At 33.1% G+C, this 20,247-nt stretch overlaps 1 protein-coding gene across 2 annotated transcripts in view; it reads right to left on the bottom strand.

Annotated features, from left to right (window-relative positions):
* Positions 1-20,247, bottom strand: part of HS3ST5 (heparan sulfate-glucosamine 3-sulfotransferase 5) — a 293,703-nt gene that overhangs the window by 184,929 nt on the left and 88,527 nt on the right. Inside the window, exon 2 of one of the 2 annotated variants that reach the window (XM_023503177.2) lies at positions 15,320-15,393. The exons of the other annotated variant lie outside the window; for it this stretch is intronic. The gene's annotated coding sequence lies outside the window, so the exon portion shown is untranslated. The remainder of the gene's footprint in view (positions 1-15,319; positions 15,394-20,247) is intronic. 2 annotated transcript variants of the gene reach the window in all.

Raw genomic sequence — 20,247 nt, 5'->3', positions numbered from 1 at the left:
CCCTACAAATTACTATTTATTCCTTGAATCTTCATTTCAGTTTTGTAATATGGAGAGACTAATAGCTAAACCACAACCACAACAACAACTACAACAAAAACAAACTTAGTTAAGCTTCTTGACATGTAAGGATGTATACTCAGTGTTCATATGACTTCCCTAATCCATACTGTTACCCCTATTTTCATTTCATTACCCATTTATTTCATGTTTACATTCCTTAAATTTTATACATTTATTAGTTGATTCTGATAGAATATGAAAGAGAGAAAGGAAATAAGCATTTATATAGGGCCTACAATGTGTTATGCTTGGCTAAGAGCTTTACTAATATGTCATTTGATCCTCACAACAACATAGAGAGGTAGTTTATGTCATCATTCCTATTTTGCACCTGAGTAAACTGAGGCAAACTGAGATTCAGTCACTTGCTCAGGGTCACACTAGCTCTAGTAAGTATCTGAAGCCACATCTGCAGTCAATTCTTCCTAAGGCCCAGCCCAGCCATCTATCCACATGAGCTACCTAGCTACCTCAATAAATATTTGGTCACAGTTCGAAATTTGTCTTAGGCATGATATATATATATATATATATAATAAAACTGTCTTATCAATCTAGAGAAAATTTTTGATTCAACAGACTTTTTTTTTTACTAAAAAAGTTATTAATGATTTCTTTTTTTAATAATATCTCTTTATTTTGAAAATATATGCAAAAATTATTTTCAACATTCACCCTTGTAAAACCTTGTGTTCCAAATTTTTCTCCCTACCTTCCCACTCACCCCTCCCCCAGACAGCAAGTAAGCCAATATATGCTAAATATGTACAATTCTTCTATACATATTTTTACATTTATCATGCTGCACAAGAAAAATCAGATCAAAAAAGAAAAAAATAAGAAAAAAGGAAGTAAATAACAACAAAAAGGTGAAAATACTATGTTGTGATCCATAATCAATCCCCACAATCTTCTCTCTGGGTGCAGATGGCTCTCTCCATCACAAGTCTATTGCAATCATCCTGAATCACCTCATTGCAACAGACATTTTTAACAACTGAAATTTATCAATTTAAAAGACTTTTTTAACCTAAGCATTTTAAGACTAATAAAAAATTCAATATTTATTGAATCTTCCAACAATTACATAAATTGAATGTATACAGAGTTAGCCTTTGAAATGTGACCTATGACAAATAATTTTAAAACGAAAGTCACCTAATCTATGGCCAAAGCCCTTATCTAGGTTTGTTGGGTTGAAGTCTTTTATTTCCTAAGAATATGCTAATAGGGTAACTGTTCAATGCTTTAATCAATGATTTGGATTCGAGGACATATTTCTTGTGAGGTTTGCAAATGACATGAACCTAACACATGATTGGCAGAGACCAGATCCAAAAGAGGTGACAATTTAGAACAAAAGACTTAAATAAAATTAAATTGAACAGAGATAAATGTAAAAATTTACATGTAAAAACTTATACAGAAGGATGGGTGAGTTATGAAGAACAAACTCTTATGAAAAAATATTTGCTGGTTTTAAGGTCTAGTATGATTTAAAAATATGACATAGTAGTCCAAAAGACTAATACTATCTAAGTTGCATTGAAAGGTACAACTGGTATATTTTGCTCAATTATGGAGGAACATATTTTAGGAAATGAAAAGATAAGCTAATCTCTTCAAAAGACAAACAGGATGGGATGGGAAAAAGATGGGAAAATATGGTATGTAAAAATTATTTTAAAAATTAACAATGCTTAGATTGTAGAAAACAGAATCTTATCTTCTTTCTTCTCTTCATCACATTCCTGTTTTTTGTTAGTCACCTAGTTTTGTCACCTCAGATTTTCAGTGAGAGCTGTCCTTGACTTTTCAATTTCAATTTCAGCTTTCATATCTAGTAAAGTCCTCATCACTTCTCACCTGAACTAATACAATAATATATATATGTATGTATATATATATATATATATATTTACCATTTTTACTCATGTGTTTTTAAATCCCTTTCATTTCCAAATATATCCATCCATCTTCCTTGACACAGGAAGCCAAGGACTTTTAAAAAGAGAAAAAAAAAATAATTCCACAAAACCAACCATGTTAACAAAGTCTCACAGTATATAAAATATTTTATACTCATGGTTTCCCACCTCTGCAAAGATGGAAATCATTTGCAATTCTTCTTCTGGGTGGTTTGGTGATTATAATTATGCAGTATTCAGTTTCACTTTTTTTGTTGTTTTTCCATTTGTAGTCATTTCATATACTGTTTCCTGGATACTATTTATTTCACTCTGGTTCAGATTCTATGTCTTTCTATGCACCTTTAAATCCTTCATATTCATCATTTCTTATGACACAATCATAATTTATGACATTAACATTACCAGTTTGTTTTCCCATTTCCCAATAAATAAATGTATCTTTTCAATAGCTTCCTTTTAAATTTTCTTCCCCCATTCCCTCATTTTTTTTCTCTTCTACCTTCTCTCTCTATCCCTCCCTCTCTCCTTGAATAATGTTCCATATGGCTCCAAAATTAATATTCCTAAAGTACAAGTCTAATTATGTCACTTTCTTACCCAAGAAACTCCAGCTGCCTCTAGAATGAAATGCAAATTCTTCTCTTTAAGCTCTTCAAAATCTGGCCCCAATTTACCTTTTTATATTTATTGAACTTTTTTCTCCTTCACCATATTCCACTTACTTATTGTTATAGAATTACATCTCCTATCTTTTTTCAGGTTATCCACCATATTTCTTTGCTTACACCTCCCACAATCTCTCCCTTCAATCAGGGCTCAGTTCAAGGGCCACCTTCTGCATGAGACTTTTCCTCTCCCCCTTTAGGTGTTAATGTCCCATTACCTTACTGGAAATTACTTTGTAAATAATTGAATTCGTTAATCTGTATTTATAATTTCCCCTCTGACAGAATTTAAGTTACTTGCAAGCAGGAATTGTCATAATTTTGGTCTTTGTATCTATGGTGATTAGCATAATGACTGGCACTTCTAAGCCCTTAAGTAATTATTAAACTGAATTAAAATAAGAATATATGATTTAGAGATGCTATAGAGAAGGAAATAAGGGAACAAACATTCATTAAATATGTATTAGGCTAATAGGGGCAGCAAGGTGACTCAACTGTTAAAGAACTATCAGGGAGACCTGAGTTTAAAGAGCCTCAGGCTCTTCCTAGCTGTGTGACCCTGAACAAGTCACTTAACTTCAGTTTGCCTTAATCAATTAGAGAAGGAAATAACAAACACTCCATTATCTTTGCCAAGAAAATTTTATAGACAAGTCTTGGTGTGCTATGGTCTGTGACATGAAGAGTCAGATACAACTCAATGACCCAACAATAACAACAAAACATGTCAGGCACTGTGCTAAGGACTTTACAAATATTATCCCATTTTATTCTCACAACAACCCTGAGAGGTATACTCATTTTACAGCTGAGGAAACAGAGGTAAATAAATGTTATATGACTTGCCCAAGATCATAGCTAGGAAGTATTTGAAGTCACATTTAAACTCAGATCTTCCTGATTTAGGTGTGGGGATGATGGTGGAGGATAATGAAATAATGTTGGCTACCTTCAAGTATTGAAAGGACTAAAATGTGAAAGAAAGATCATTTTTATTCTGGTTTTTCTTCTAGGAGAGATTGAGAAACAATGGATGTAAGCTGTAAAGAGAATTCCTCCACATTTGTTGGTGATGTAATAGAAAGACTGAAGGTCCAAGGATGAACTCATATAGTCTAATTTTTAGTCGGAATAGAAACTCCTCCTCCTAATCTTTTGTTCTCTTCTATCTGAATGCTTTTACATGCTGTCATTCAACTAAATTGAACTCTTCTCTTTTTTTCTCCATTAAAATCCCTTTCCTTCATTGTTGATATTCCTCAAATCATATGTACCCTTTCCCAAGAAGTTTTCCCTAACTTTCTTCACCCTGAACAATGAAAGTGAGCTTTCCTTCTTCAAATTTGTCACAGTCCGCTGCCTGGACCTTTATATTTATCTTGGGAAGCAGCTGGATGGAAGAGTGGATAGAGACATAAAGTCAAGCAGGACCAAATTCAAATTTGGCCTTAGACATTTACTAACTGTGTGATCTCAGTCAAGTTATTAAGCTCATTTTGCTCCAGTTTCTAATCTATAAAGTGAGCTAGAGAAGGAGATGGCAAAGTACTCTAGTGTCTTTGCCCCCAAAAATCCGCAAAATGGGGTTGCAAAAAGTTGGATACAATTGAAACAACTGATCAACAATAACAATTTGATTATAATCTCTTCCAAAGAAGAAACAGTTGCTTTTGAAGCATTTGTAGCTCCTCCCCAACCTAATCTAATGTCTTGCCCATAGCAGTTGCTTAATGTTTTTTGCCGAAATTGATTAAATTATATGGTGTATAGACATCTCTGCTTTGCCAACCTGTTTTAGACCAACTATTGGAGATACATTATTGCAGGATCATAAGTACACTGACAGCATAAGGAATTTAATGGGTCTTGGGGATAAAAAGGTATAATTGTGAGAATATGTAAGATATAATGCAAATGGGATTTATACTCTATTACCAGACACTCAAGTTTACTGGCTTTGAAGCTTGCCTTTAACGGCAATGTTTATTCAGTGTTTGCCTCCTTTTTGTTGTTTCTCTTAGACATAATATATGATGACATTTGTGATGCTTAGAGTGATCCCTGCTGATAGCAGCAGGAATCTTATCCTGCTTTTCAACAGAGTCCTGCCAAGACTTGCCCATTTAAACAGTGAAACATGTGAAGTTATTTCCTTGTAATTTTCCTTTTTATTTTGTTCCTCCTATTTCAGGAATGATATCTCTTGTTTGAATATCAAATTTCAGAAATCCCCTGCAAGATTTCTAGGGCTTTCTTGCAAAAGCATGCCACTACTCAATAATTAAAATTTTAGACGCTGTGGGAAGCCTCTTACATGTTTCTACTAGTCTATCAACAATCTATTACTTGTACTTTTACTGTACAAACAAATGTCTATTACTTTACTCAATCATGCATTCAATGTTATTAGAAATAATTAGTTCAAGTGGCAAACAGTGTGTGAGGGAGTTAAGTCTTTGCTATTCCTCAGGTATGCTGTCGTTACTCCTTACTACAAAGAGATTTTCTCTCTGGAGGGTGAGAGCTTTCATGAAACTTGCATTCTGAGTAAGCTAAACTCTATTAACTATGTACACAGAATCAAATACTTAAGTAATGCTGAAAATAGATCAATACTAATCTGACATCTGAATTTTCATGTATAGATTCCTTACCTTTTCTGCATTCATTCTTTTCAATTGGGGAAATTCTATTCTGATATATAAATAAAAGTGGCTCAGTTAGAAAGTTGGAATACAAGTTGGGATACAGGCATTATCTCTCTTTTTCCTTATCTTTTATAAATACTATCTCATTTTATTCTCCCATAACAATTTTGGGGAGTAGGTATTATTAAGTATGTTGTCTGTGGCCATACAGTTAATTAGCATCTGAAATCAGATTTGATTTCCCTTCCTGATTTCAGATTCATCACTCCATCCACTATACTTCTTTTGTGCCTCACTCACTTAAACAAGTTCAGTGATTCCCTATTTTCTCTAGATGAAAATACAAATTTTTCAGTAGAGTATTTAAGGTCCTCTATAACTTGGATACAGTTTACTTCCTCAATATTGCTTTTCATTATGTTCTGTCCTATTCCATATATTCTTTTAAAGAAAAATATTCCCTATATTCTAATCAATTGGAAAACACCTACTAATCTGAACTTGACACAGTATGTTTGACAATCTGTGCCTGGTTGTCCTCCACTGGTGGAATTCATTCTTTTCACCTTCAGCTTTTAGCATCTTTAGCTTCAAGGTTCCTCTCAGGTTCTTCCCAATTCCTCTTTCCCATCTGAAAATATTCTCCTGCTCTCTAATTAGTTTCAAAATCTCAAGTGATATTTTAGATATTAATCATATGATATCTAGAAAAAGTAGGTGACAATGCTACTTTTTATTCTATACTAATCAGAGCACATCTAGAGTATATCACTCATCTCTAGACATCCCATTGTAGGAAAGGCATTGATAAAATGGAGGGCAAATAGAGGCAGATGAAAAGGATCATGAAGATCCTTGAGACCATGTCATATAAATATCAGCTGCAAAAAATTAGTTCCATATATTATTCTTTTGTATATTTTTTATTAACCTATATATTATTCTTTCTACCCATTATTTATTCTACTGCCTCTCCAATATAAAAGATGTAATAGAAAGGGCTTCAGGCTTGGAATTGGAGAATCTAGGTTCAAATACTGATTTTGTTACCTATTCTCTACAGAATATTATCAAAGTCTCCACATAGTTAATAGCTTAAAATTGTATGAAGACTTTTGGAACATCATATGTATGACCTTGGATATGTCACAACATGTGAAATTCAGTTTCCTTATCTGAACAAGGAGAGAATTGGTCTAGATGTTTTTTAAGGCCTTTTCAGCTCTATCTATGATGCCCTGCTCCTCTTCTTAATTTCAATAACAAGTACAGAATCACATACTTGGAAAGGATTTTAAAGCCCATCTTATCCAGCCTATAAGATAAGAAGACACACCTTTACTATGTTCAAAACAAGTGGTCATGCAGCCTTTGGTTGGATTGTGGGAGCCCATTACCTCCAAATCAACTCTTTCTATTATTTTTAGATGATTGTAGTCACTAAAGAAACTTTCCTTAAATTAGGACAAAATTGAAACTACTATCATTGCAGTTCTCTAATCCCTCTTCCACATGATAGTCCTTTAAATACTTTTAAAAAATTATCATGCCCCTTTTCTCATGGATCTTCTTTTTTCCAAACAAAATTTGTGCAACTGATACTTATATAGAATAATCTCTAGAACCTTCATCTTTCTTTTAATCTGCTTCTAAATGTTCCCCAGTTTATCAGTACCCTTTCTAAAATGAGATGCTTGGAGATAAGTGTAATACTGTAGATGAGGTCTGACTGTAGTAGAAGAAAAAATAACACTATCACCCCCCTCACTCCAGATATGGCTCTCTTTTTTTATTATAGCCTATGATTGGTCAGATTTTTTGATTGCTACATCACAAACTGTTGATTTACACTAAATTTACAATTCATGACTATTTCTTAACCCCAGCTGTTTTTCAGACTAATTTATGTATAGCCACCCCCCCCATCTTCTATTTTAATTTTTGAACCCAGTTATGAGATTTTATATTTAATCCTAAATTGAATCTAGATATGTAGCATTATCAGGATCTTTTTGGGTCTTGTTGAACTCAATAAATTAGTTATCTGCCCTGGCATTTTGCCTTTCTAGAATATAGCAGACATTGAACTATATGTTAATTAATTGATACATGTTAATGTTCCACAAAATCAGTCATCTGGCATATCTTAAATATCCAATTTATTACCTCCTATTATTAGAATTTTGCAAGTATATGTTTTCTCTCTATTTATAGACTATAAATTTCTTGTGGAGCGAGAAAAATCCTTCTGATTTTTCATAAAAGGAAAGATTTATGCAAGGCACATATTCAGGAAATATATATGATTATTTATATAAAGGAAAGAGAATGTTCTCTGTTCTAAGTAGCAGCTTCTGTGGCATACATAGGATTGTTCTGAGGATCAAATGTGATCATGGCAGGCTGCTTTTCTTTTCTTTTTTTAATCTATTTTTCCTCAAAGCAAAAGAAATTAGTATTACTAGATAATCTATTATATCTCTTCCTTTCCTAAATTCTATGACTATATATATATATATATATACATATATATATATATATCTATATATCTACACACACACACACACACATACACACATAATTATTAAGTTGAATTAGTATGTTTACTTCACAGAGGCAAAATTTTATTAGTGTGGCAAAATCAGTAGAGATGGAAGTCCCTTTACACCTTACTAGATAATCCCTGTAAGGAGCAATGATTAAAATAAATTATCATTTGGCATCAGTAAATCCTTTGGCTAAATTCTGATAGCTAACACATAATCCCTCATCATGCACTCAAACTTGTCCAGCTTGAAAGGCCCTTCCAGTGGATGAGTTCTACTATCACCCCTTCCTAGATTCTGATAAAATCCCTACACCCCAAATGATCAGAGCAGGTCTTGAATAGAGATGTTATTATTTCTATTATTATTGCTATTAGAAAAAAATAGATTTATTGTTTTGAAAATATAACTGCAATAGCTACCATATAGTTAACTCATCATACACTCAAAGCTTGTCCAGTTTGGAAGGACCTTCCAGAGGTTGGGTTCTACTATTATCCCTGACCAGAATCTGATGAAATCCCCACATCCCAAATGATCAGAACAGGTCAGGAATGGAGACGTTATTATTTCTATTATTACTGCTACTAGAAAAGTAGTTTTAATGTTTTGAAAATATAATTGCTCTAGTTTACATTTATGATTATAACATGCTGTCATAAAAAGACTGCAAGAAATAACAATTGCAAAACTTTCAAGTTGAAAGTTGTTTATAATACCCATTAAAGTATGTGGTCTAATGAATAATTCTAATGTCTCATATGGGCAATGTGACAGTCCATGGAGCAAAAAGCATTAATATTAATTAGAATCTATATCTGTACATATTCCTCAAGAATTTCTTAAAAATTAATGCTGTTTTTAGTTTTGAGTAAGAGTTTCTTCCATAATAAAAGAAGTCTGTTTACTTGGATGATTTGTACATTAAGATAATATTTTAAAAGCTAAACCCTTGTGAATGGATACAGAAAGACATTTGTAGTTCTCCCAATAGAAAAAAAAGTAGCACAAAATAAATATGACCCAATTTTCTCTGGAAACTAACCTGAAGATATCACATGACCACAGATACCCATAGTCATCAAGCTCTTACATAAAGATGCATGGAACTATTTCTATCTCCAGTCCCTAGCATACTGCCTGGGACACAATCATTTAATAAATGCTTGTTGACTGATTGATGGGGCAATATAATTATATAACCAGAAGAAGCTGTAGAGTTAATCATTATCATAATAGCTGATATTTATATATGACTTTAAAGATTATAAAGCATTAAATATATGGGATTTCATTTTATTCTCCCAATGAATAATGTAAATTAGGCATCACAAGTATTATGATTTCTATTTTACAGTTGAAGAAACTGACAGCTAGGAAAATAAAATAGCTTCCCCAATGGCACATTACTAGTTAGTGAAAAAGGTAGAAGCAACACATATTTGAGTTCCCGTTAACTTTTATTCCCATTATTTCTTACTGCTTCTATATCAAAAATCTTTTGAACTAGTCTTGAAAGCATTTTGATATGTTCATTTCTTATTTCTCCTCTTCTGTTCTGTCCTGTCCTATCTTCTCTTCTCCTTCCCTCTTCCCTTTCTTCCTCCTCCTTCTCTCTGTCTCTTGTGCTCTTTCTCTGTCTCTCTCCCACCCCCAGTTCTTTTTATATTGGTTAAGAATTAGAAATCAAAGTGATTCCTTTCAATTGAGGAATGACTAAACAAGCTGTGGTATATGATTGTAATGGAATACCACTGTGATATATAAGAAATGAAAAAAGACAATGGCATCAGAAAAAATCTGGTGAGACTTACATAAATTGATGCATAGTGAAGTGAACAGAACGAGGAAAGAAGGAAAAGGAGGAGAAGAGAGGAGAGGAGAAAAGAAGGAGGAAAAGAAGGAGAAGGAGGAGAAGAACAAGAACAAGAAGGAAGAAGGAGGAGAAGGAAAAGGAAAAGAAGAACAAGAATAAGATAAGAAGAAGAAGGTGGAGGAGGAGAAGAAGGAAAAGAAGGAGGAAGAAAAAAATAGCGAGAGGAGGAGGAGGAGGCGAAAGAAGAAGATGAAGTGGAGGAGGAGGAGGAGGAGGAGAAACTGAGAGAAATGGAAAGAGAAGTAAGGGGAGATGGAGAAGAAAGGAAAGGAAGATATAGAGGGTGAATCAACAATGCTTTTCTACTGGCAACATACAATAGAAGAAAGGGAAGAATAAAAAAAAATCAGAATCTTCAACATGGATGACCAGCTAAGAGCTTATGCCACAGAAAGAAATTTTTAAAAAGTAAAGAGGGAAATATAATGGGTTTAGTGACCCTCACAAAAATCAAGGGATATGGACAGAACATTACTGTTCTACTTGACCAAATTTAAACTCAGGTCTTTCTTCCTGTCTCCAAGATTACTTTGTATAAACTTTATATTTAGTTACTTGTACGCATGTTATATTTTCTCAGTGGACTCTAAACTCCTCGAAATTGGGGACTTTTGTTTTAGCCATTTCATATCAACACTTAGCACATGATATGTGTTTAATATTTTTTTAAAAACTGAATTGTACAAGAAGGATTCAAAATGTAACATAGATAAATCCAATAAGTTTAAGGGAACAAAGAGAACAAAAATTTTAATTATGAAGAAAGGTTTGCATAGGAGAATAGTACCTGAGCTGAGCCTTGATAGCTAGATGCCAAGGATTCTACTAAGCTGAAATGAAAAAAATTACATTCCAGCCATAATTTGTAGTCTATGGCAAAACATGGAAGTGGGAGATGACTTTGCAAATTCAGGGAATAGGAGGAGGCCACTTTGGCTTCCTTCCTTCATTGCTTTCTTCCTAACAAAGGCAGTCTCTTCCCAAGAAACTTCCTTCTTCAGTAGAACCTCAGAGGAGCCTGATACACCCTCCTCCCCATGCCTCATGTTTTTCCTTCTCCCTCCCCTTTCCCCATCAACATTCATAAGATTTAGAAATGGCTACTTACAGCTTTTTGCAGAAATAGGAGCTTGTGATCTAGTGGCAGATCTTCCTCACACACTACATGCTAGTATGGAGTGAGCAGTAAAGAAAGGCTGCAAGATCAGATTCTGTTCATTGTAGAGTATCTGAACCATGGGTATCTGAGCTGCTCCTGGCTTTTGTTTCAGAAGAAGAATACGAGGGGTTGGGGGTGTGTGTGTAGGAGACCACTAGGTGATCTAGGACACTGGCATTATGACACTTCACATTGAAGTGTCATTTGAAAATGAAAATGAATGCTAATGGGCATTCACAGTGCTTCACACATCCTGCATGAATTAGTTAAAAGTTAAGATGGTCCATGAGGAGATGTGTGAAACAGTGAATTCCTATTAGCATGGTTTTTCATTTTCAAATGCAGTGATTGGCTTTCTTTTTCAGAAGCACACCAATTTATTTGAGCCTATCCAATGCTTGAAATTATACAGTTTCTAGAAGAGCAATTTATCAATACCTGTGTTATACAGTCATGTGGAATACTTTATAAAAGTCAATGCATTCACAGCTAGATGAGAATAACTAGAAAGGAGATATTTATAGCAAAGAGACAAATAAGAGCTGTTTCCTCAGAAAACCTCTGCTACAATTTCTATTGATCAAAAGGAACAAAAAATATAAAACATACGAATTAGAAATAAAGCAGATGACTAACAAAGCATGTACACAGTAGCTGTGCGGTATATATTTGCTAAGGGAAAGTAAGCAAGGTTCCAAATTAGACAAATGACAAGAAACAGTTTAAACGAGCAAAAAAAATACTCCTTATACTAATAGTATAAGGTAAATAAGTATAAGTAAATGGTTGGACTTAGAAGACATCATAACTTATGTAAATTAGAGATAATATGTTCATTCACTTTTCTTCTAATTAATATAGTAGATTGTAAAGGTGATGGAAGTATCAAAATTCTAAGCTCCAAATGAGATCAATATCTCTGCCTGCTTGTTTTCATTATGGGTTTTTTAGGATCCAGAAATTGTTTGATTTTTACAAGCGCTCAGAAAATGCTGGCATGTGTTACACATTGGCAGTAGTGCGATAGTGGATCACAAGGACTTGGAGTCAGGAAGAACTTAGTTCAAATGCTGCCTTAGTCACAAAGTAGTTGTGTGACCTTAGGCAAAGTCATTTAGCCTCTGTTTCAGTTTCCTCAACTGTAAAATGGCCAAAAAATTTTGCACTGATATCTCAGGGTTATTGTGAAGGTCAAAGGAAATAATATTTGTGTAAAGCATTTAGCACAGTTCCTGAACCAGTAGGCACTATATAAATGCTAGCTATCATCATCATCATCATCATCATCATTATCATTATACACATGAATGTGCTTTTATCACAAGATCTCAATTATTGGTAACTGCATACCAAAACAATTTGGTCTGAAAGGATAACCACTAGCTTGAGCCTCACCTTTATCACTTGAATGGGCAACAATTAGATACCATGCAGTAAAGTATCAAGAACATTGGAATTTGAAATCAGGATTTAAACTGTGGTTCTGCCACTTATTATCAGGGTGACTTTGAACAGGTGAGGTCATTTATCTTCCATGGGCTTCCTTAGTTTCCACCTCTGTCAATTGGGATTCATTCTCTAAAATCCTATATAGCTTGAAATCTTATAATCATATAATTATGTTAGTATTTTTACATATAGGTGGAGACTAAGAGGTAAAATAAACCAATCTGGTATAAGGTCTTATAAAATTTCCAGCATTAAAGGCTCTTTAAAAGTTTAGGAAGATGGTTCTGAAAGAGATCCATCAGACATAGAAGATCCTGACATATACTTTCATTCTTAATCTTCATTGTTTCTCTATCCTCTCTTACCTCAGATGTTGGTATTCATAATTTGGCAAATTGTCCTTTAAATTATTGTGGTTCCATAGTGGCCACTTGTCACATATTTCATCTGTATATCTGGTTAATTTCATCTCAAAGTTAAAGTGTCAGAGACAAAAGATTTTAGGTAGGAAACATAGTAGGGAAGCATGATGGAATATTAGAAAAGATACTGGATTTTGATATTGGGGACATATGTTGAGTACTGTATATTTCCCAAATAAATTTAGCTGTCACTACTTCTATGGACATTAGTTCTCTCATCTGGAAAATGTTGGATTAGGGTCATACAGCCTCTACAATCCTTTTTTGCTTTAAAAATGTGGTGCTATGATTTCAAGGGAAACAATGGTGACAAAAGTAGGAATGAAGGGGGATCTAGAATTACTAGATCTCCAATTATACAAAATGGCAGCAATAATCAAAACTCTTTGGAATTGATAAAATAGAAAAGAGACAACTAAGACATAGAAACAAAACACCACAACCAAGTGTTTGAAAAACCAAAGAAAAGAAACTATTTTCAGAAGGATTTTCTATTCAAGAAGAACTGCTATTTGGGCACAAAATAGCTTCAGAAGAGAATCTCACAACTATCATAGCTCCAAATGGATAAGCAACTTAAATATTACATGGTAATTCATCAAGTATTATAGTAACATGTAAAAATGTTCCCTTCACAATTATGTATAGGAAGAAAATTTTTAACTGTACAAGAAATAGAAAAGATCATAAAAGATAAAAGCAATTTTGATGATCTAAAATTGAAAAGTAAATTTGAGTGAACAAAATTATTGGAATTAGAATGAGACATTTTTAAATGGAGGAAAATATTTGCACCAGGATTATCTATGAAATGTCTGATATTCAATAAGTAAATATTGAGCCATTCTGTGGGTAGCTAAATTAATATATTTATATTATATTAGAGTAGAAATATGAACTATAAAATTTACATAAAATTAATTTTTAAAATGAATAATTATAAGATAGTAGAAAGAGTACTGGTTCCTTTAAAATGAATAATTATAAGATAGTAGAAAGAGCACTGGTTCTAGATTGAGGACCTGGGTTCAAATCTTAACCCTGCTTTTTACAAGTGTGACCTTGCATAAATTACCTCTCCTTTTAAAGCCTCATTTTCTCATATAATAATAATAGCTAACATTTACATAGCAATTTAATATTTTAAGTTCTTTAAAAATGTTATCTTGTTTATAAAATTAGAGGTTTGTATTATATTATGACTTCTGAGGTCCTTAGTCTTAAGATCCTAAACACAAATTAAAACAGTTTTGAGGTTTTAGTTTATAAGAATCCATTTGGCAAAGATGGTAAAAGATAGAAATAGTGAAATAATTCATTGGATAGATTGTAATAACATAGACAGATGAATTTTATTTTTGATGGAGCCATAAATTGGTCTTATATTCCTATAAAATACCTGGAACTATATTCTAAGGTACAATAATGCCTTTCTTTTGCGCATAACAACATTCAGTTCCCACCAAAATATTCCTGGCATAACTTTTAATGAGTGATAGCAAAAACTTGAACAAAGTAAAAACAATAAATTGGAACTGGATAGAAAAATTGCTGTATATAAACATATTATTATTATGGTATGAGAGACTATTAATACAATGCATTCAAAGACATTTGGGAAACTGATATAAACTGATAAAGAATGAAGAGCCAGGAAAACACTATCTCCTATGGTTATAAATATATAAACAAAAGCAATACTTTAAAAAGCAGCTGAATTTAAATTACATGATCAATCCTGATTTTAAAAGACAGAGGATGAACTAAATTTCCCATTCTAGAGAAACAGAAAATTATGGATATAGATAGTTGCATATATGGTTGCCATGTCAGCTGATTCAGTTTGACTGTTTTTCTTTTTCACAAGAAAGTGTTCAGGGGCATTACATATCCAAGAAATATAAATTTTATAAATGTGTATATATATATATAATTATACATATATACATATATATAAATTTTATGAAATTCAATTTATAGAGCATAGTTTAAATTCCTGAGGATTTGAAGGGAGTGGGTGCAATGAAACTTACTTTCTTGAAGTAAAAATAATGAAGATTTTAAAAAATGAACTGATCAACTAACAGCATTGTGAAGGTCTGGCACTTATTATCAACCAATAAACATTTATTGAAAGTTTATTATGTACTAAGCACTCTGCTAGGCACCAGGAACACAAAAATGAATGAAATGTTATCCTGAAGAAGCTTATATTTTATCAGAGGAGACAATGTGTATGTATATGTATATATATATATATATATATATATATATATATATATGTGTGTGTGTGTGTCTGTATGCATATATTGCTAAATACAGAATTTTTACAAAAATGAACAAAAGATTAATTCTGAGTGATATAGAAGTAGCAATTTGGCAGATAAGAAAAAAGCTTCATATGAAAGGTAATTCTTGATTTGAATCTTGAAAGAAGTAAAGGATTTTAAAATATGGAGGTAAGAAAGGAATATATTCCAGACATTAGGGGATATTCATTTCTAGGCTATGGGAACGGGAAATGTGCTATATATGAGGAACAGGAAGAAGACTGTACCTTGTCAAAATCCAACTGCGGACTTCAGTCATGATCTATATCCTTCACTCCTATTCATGTGTTGCTTGATGATGCTGAAGGAAATCATGAAACCCTATTTACTTATATAGATAAAATATATTACATAAATTTATAAATTTACATAATATAAATTCAACTAGGTTATCCTACAGCAAGGCAAACATCCTATTGTTCCCTTTTTGACTTGCTATCCTAGTCCTCATAGTGCTTATTCAAAAACTTTTTCCTACTCAACCTTTCCATATCATTTCATATTTAATTGAAAAAAGTGGGACTATTTGCTAAGAGTACTCTTTTCTCCCCTTCTCTTAATCATATTAGTCACATACCTTTGTCCATTATCTCCATCTTCAGCTTATCACTCATGAAGAAGCAAGCTTTCTCTTTATCAAAGTAAAACTTCTCTATATACTCAATCTCAACCCACCCAGACTTATTTAGTAAATGTTATCCTTTATCATTCCCATTCTCTCTCTTTTCTTCAATATCTCCTTCTATAAGCTTCCCTTCCTGGCTACCTGCAAACATTCCCATGTCTTCTTCATCCTTAAAAAATCTCACTTGATATGATCATCTTCACTAGCAATTAACCTATATTCCTGCTTCCCTTTGTGGCTAAACTCCTTGAAAAAGCCATTTACAACTGGTGCCTCCATTTACTTGTCTCTCATTCTCTTCTAAACCATCTGCAATCTAAAATACCAATGTTCTCTTAATTGTATCTAATGGCCTTTTCTCGATTCTGATTTTCCTTTATCACTCTGCAGCTATGATAATGAGCATAATCTCCTCTTAGTTTTCTCTCCTTTCTGGCTTTTCATGGCAATTTACACCTGGTTTTCCTCATATCTGTTCAACTATTCTTTTCAGCTTTCAGTTATTCATTCACGTCATGTTCACTAAGCATGAGTATCCCCCAAGGCCCTGTCTAAGGCCCCCTTCTCTTTTCATTCTATGCTATCTCACTTGGTGATCTCATCAGCTCCCATGAGTTCAATTATCTTCTATATGCAGGGGATTCCCAGTACTATATTTCCAGCTCAAGTGTCTCTGCTGAGCTCCAGTTTTGTTTTACCAATTGTCTCTTGTACATCTTAAACTGAATTTCCTATAGGAACCGCTCCCCCTCTCTCTTTCTGTCTCTAGATATCAGAAAATAGACTTTAAGCAAATATATCTTCCCAATTGTTCTTGGCTCTTGATTTTTTCATGATTACTCACTTTTTTAGAATTATAGTCATTGAAGACAATTGATTGAACTCTAATGTTAGATGGCAAGAGTTAAATAATTTGAGCTAATATTTACATGCTGAGTTTCTTTCATGTGCAATGTTCTCTATCAATGGGACACAGAAAAAATAAACTTTGATTGTTGGAAGACAAGGAAGAAGTGAGATATATGTAATACTGCCTGGCTCTGAAGGGATTCATGATAAGGAGTTATGAGGAGGAGAGGAGCAGTAGCTTGAACAGATTAAAGATAGAGGAGTAGTGACGAAACTGCACCATTTCAGTATAGGCAGGGTGTGCTGGTAAATGTTTAACAACTGACTTTCTGAAGGAAATATATGTATGGATATCTTTGAAGTTTAATTTGCAGTATTAACGTTTTTCTCTATCCACTTTTTAAAAAATAAAGACAACCAAAAAAATTAATAAATCAAGTTCTGATTTGTAGCATTTGCTCATTTCTGAAGTATAGATACATTGAAAATTTTAAAGTTGGCATTCATAAGCTATGGCACTCATGAAATTGTCTTTAGCCCACCCCTAGGTATAAGTCTGTCTACTTACTCTTTTCCACATTGGAGATAAATGTTATGCTGATCTAGTAAGCAGACCACAAGATTGATGAGAGAAAATCATGAAGCAAAATTGTATAGAAGAAAAGATAGTAGTTGTGAACTCTGGAAAATCCTATTGGACAATTTTCCATACCACCATTTTCTCCAGAACAATCAGCTATAGGAGGACTGATTTTGTTGATTGCTCACAAAATCATTAAGATGGAGAAGGGGTCTTAATTTTACTCACACCCTTGACTTGGCCGCAGGCTTTAGAACAAACTCTGTCCTTGAACAGGATAAGTATAAAGTTAAATTTATCAGTTATCTCAGAAAAAAATTAGATAATATCAACAAGTGACCTTTAGCCATTAATCCTTTATTTATCCTTTCCCCCCACTTCACACAGTCTAGGATTAAGCTTTTGTTTTGTTCTTCCCAGTTGAAATCCTATCAAAAGTGGTTGGTTCTCCAAAATCTACTAGACTGCTGCTGACTTGCTTGAATCTCTGCTCAGTTCTGAACATAGTGATTTATCTGTCTGTTCTGAGTCATTCCATTTTTAATCATCATTAAACCTCCCCTGAGGTCAACTATATCTGCTTAGATTAACCTATATTGCTGGCTATTCATTTTCCTAGTACTCCAAACTATGGTCTAGATTTCCTTTTAGTCTATTGCTAAGATATTTGGGGCTTACCAGCTCCATCCTTGTGGTCTGTATATTCTTTCAGTCTTAGTCATCCCTGAATATACTTGACATTCACTGACCCCAAGTTGAATAAATTCAATTTAAAAAAGGGTGGATTGAGTTCCAGACCTGGATAAGGAATTCTCATCTCTCTGAGTTCAAATCTGGCAATACACAATCACTAGCTATGTGATTCTAGGCAAGTCACTTAATCCTGTTTGCCTCAATCTCCTCATATATAAAATGAATTGGAGAAGGAATGGCAAACCACTCCAGTATCTTTGTCAAGAACACTCCAAATGGGTCAGGAAGAGTCAGACAAAAAATGGAAAGAAAAAAAAAAAGACTGAACAAGACCAACTGAAATTATAAAACATGCATTAGGTACAGAGTACCCACCGATAGACCTAAAAAGGAACCAAATATGTTAACTCCCCAAAGTCATAATCACTACATTCACATGATAGAGGACTGGAGGTAGAAACTTTTAAAAGTAAGGAGTTACTTCTATCTATCTAAGCGATACAACTTAATAGAATACTTTTTAGAGATGCTAGCTGTGGGTAGTGCTTCACTGTAGCGCCATTTCAATGCTCTTTTAAGATAAAGACTTAGTCATGCAGAAAAGTTTCATTTTTGGTTTTGAACTGAGCTATTCATCAACTGTGTTTAACTAGCTGGCTACTTGCCAGGGACTATGGACTGTTGCACATGCAGAATACTGAATAAGAATGGAGATCTTCCAGTCCAAAACTATAATTTTATAGATGAGAAAACTGCTTGAGAACCTTGGTGATCACACTCCAACAAAGGCTTCAAGTTGAAATATTGGCTCTTGTCTAGCCAGATTTTTATCTGTGTATATCAGTTTTAATCAGATCATAAATTAGAAGGTGGCACCACAGTTACCTGGCACCAGGAAGCTCTATGGGTGATCAGGAAGATTTCAAATAATGATTTTGTTTCTGATGTTCTGAATTAGTAAGTCAGAAGAAATAAGACAGGCTTCACTAAAGCAAGTAAATGAATCCGAGTTTGCCCATTTTGTTAATATGAATCCTGTTACAATGATAACATCAGTAATTTAATTAGACTCTATTAGAGATGGAAACAGTTTTACCCACACCATTATTTGAAAGTCTAATGATCTGTTGATTTCAATTTCATTGATAAAAAACATTTTAAAAAATTCTCATGTAAAGCCCTTTGAGCTACTATTATGTTAGATTTTTAAAAAGAAAATGAAATTTAAGACTGCATTATTAAAAATCCATTTTAGAACAATGTGAATCAATGTGCTTGTATCAGAAAAATCAATGACATTCAAAATAATAGTGTGGGGTTTCCTTACCTGGAAGCTAAATTAGAAAATGTAGTAGAAAATGTAGTAACTCAGTTATAGGTGAGGTACAAGGACATCCTATTCTGTAAAATGATGTAGCCAGGTTAAATTTCCATCAAATATTAACCTTCTAGGATTCTAACAATCTATGAACACAGAAAAATAACTAAGTATCATACTACATGAGGTTATATTATGGCTACTTATCAGAAAAGCATCAGGGTCATTTAATCAAATTTTTTACTCAGTACAAGAATTACCTTTCTCTCAATTCCTTCTTAAACACATTCAATGATGAGGAGCTCAACATCTTACAAAGCAGCCCATTACATTTTTGGATAGATGATTTGAGCTAGAACTTGTTTTCTTATAACTTTAATCCTTCCCTTTGAAGTGATATTAAAAAAAAAAATGATTCCCTCTAGGTATTCTCTAGATATCTGGTCCAGGTTGTACATAGTTTAACTTCAAAATTTATAAGTATTCAGCAAAAAATTATTCACTTTCTGAAAAAAAAAACTTTTTGTTGATGGAGAGCTAAATATTAGAGAGCAGAAGGGACAAAGAATAATTATTAGTAAAAAAATGCTATAATTTTTGTCATTAAATTAATGCTAGATAATTGTTTTGCCTCATAGCTAAAGAACTTAACTTCCCAAACTGACAAAGACAGAATAAACCCAAGTATTTTAATTATATTTACAGATTGTTAAGGAAAATATTTAATAGAATTTGCCTTAATTAAAAGTATTAGTAAATAAAAATGTGTTTGAATTTTCCTTAGTATGTTTGAATAATAATAATAGCATTTATATGGTTCTTTAAAATTTATAAAGCACTTTACAAATGTTAATTCATTTGATGCACCAGTTACTCTAATCAAGGATTTGCTATCCATGTCTATGTTGAATTAGTTGGGAGGAGAAAATTTCAGCAGGACTCAAGTGTTAGTGGGATATAGCTTTATGTGAAAATAGCCACTGGGGGCTTGTTATGTTTATTGAAGAGCTCAGTATAGGGCTTGGCCCTATAGGGCATGGCCAATTTGGGAGAAGGAAGATTAAACATAAGACAAGATATAAAAATCAGA

The sequence above is a fragment of the Sarcophilus harrisii genome, chromosome 4 (genome assembly GCF_902635505.1).
Source record: "Sarcophilus harrisii chromosome 4, mSarHar1.11, whole genome shotgun sequence".
Lineage (NCBI taxonomy): Eukaryota > Metazoa > Chordata > Mammalia > Dasyuromorphia > Dasyuridae > Sarcophilus > Sarcophilus harrisii.
The sequence above is the reverse complement of the archived record's forward strand: the minus strand, read 5'-3'. Positions and strand labels throughout refer to the sequence as shown.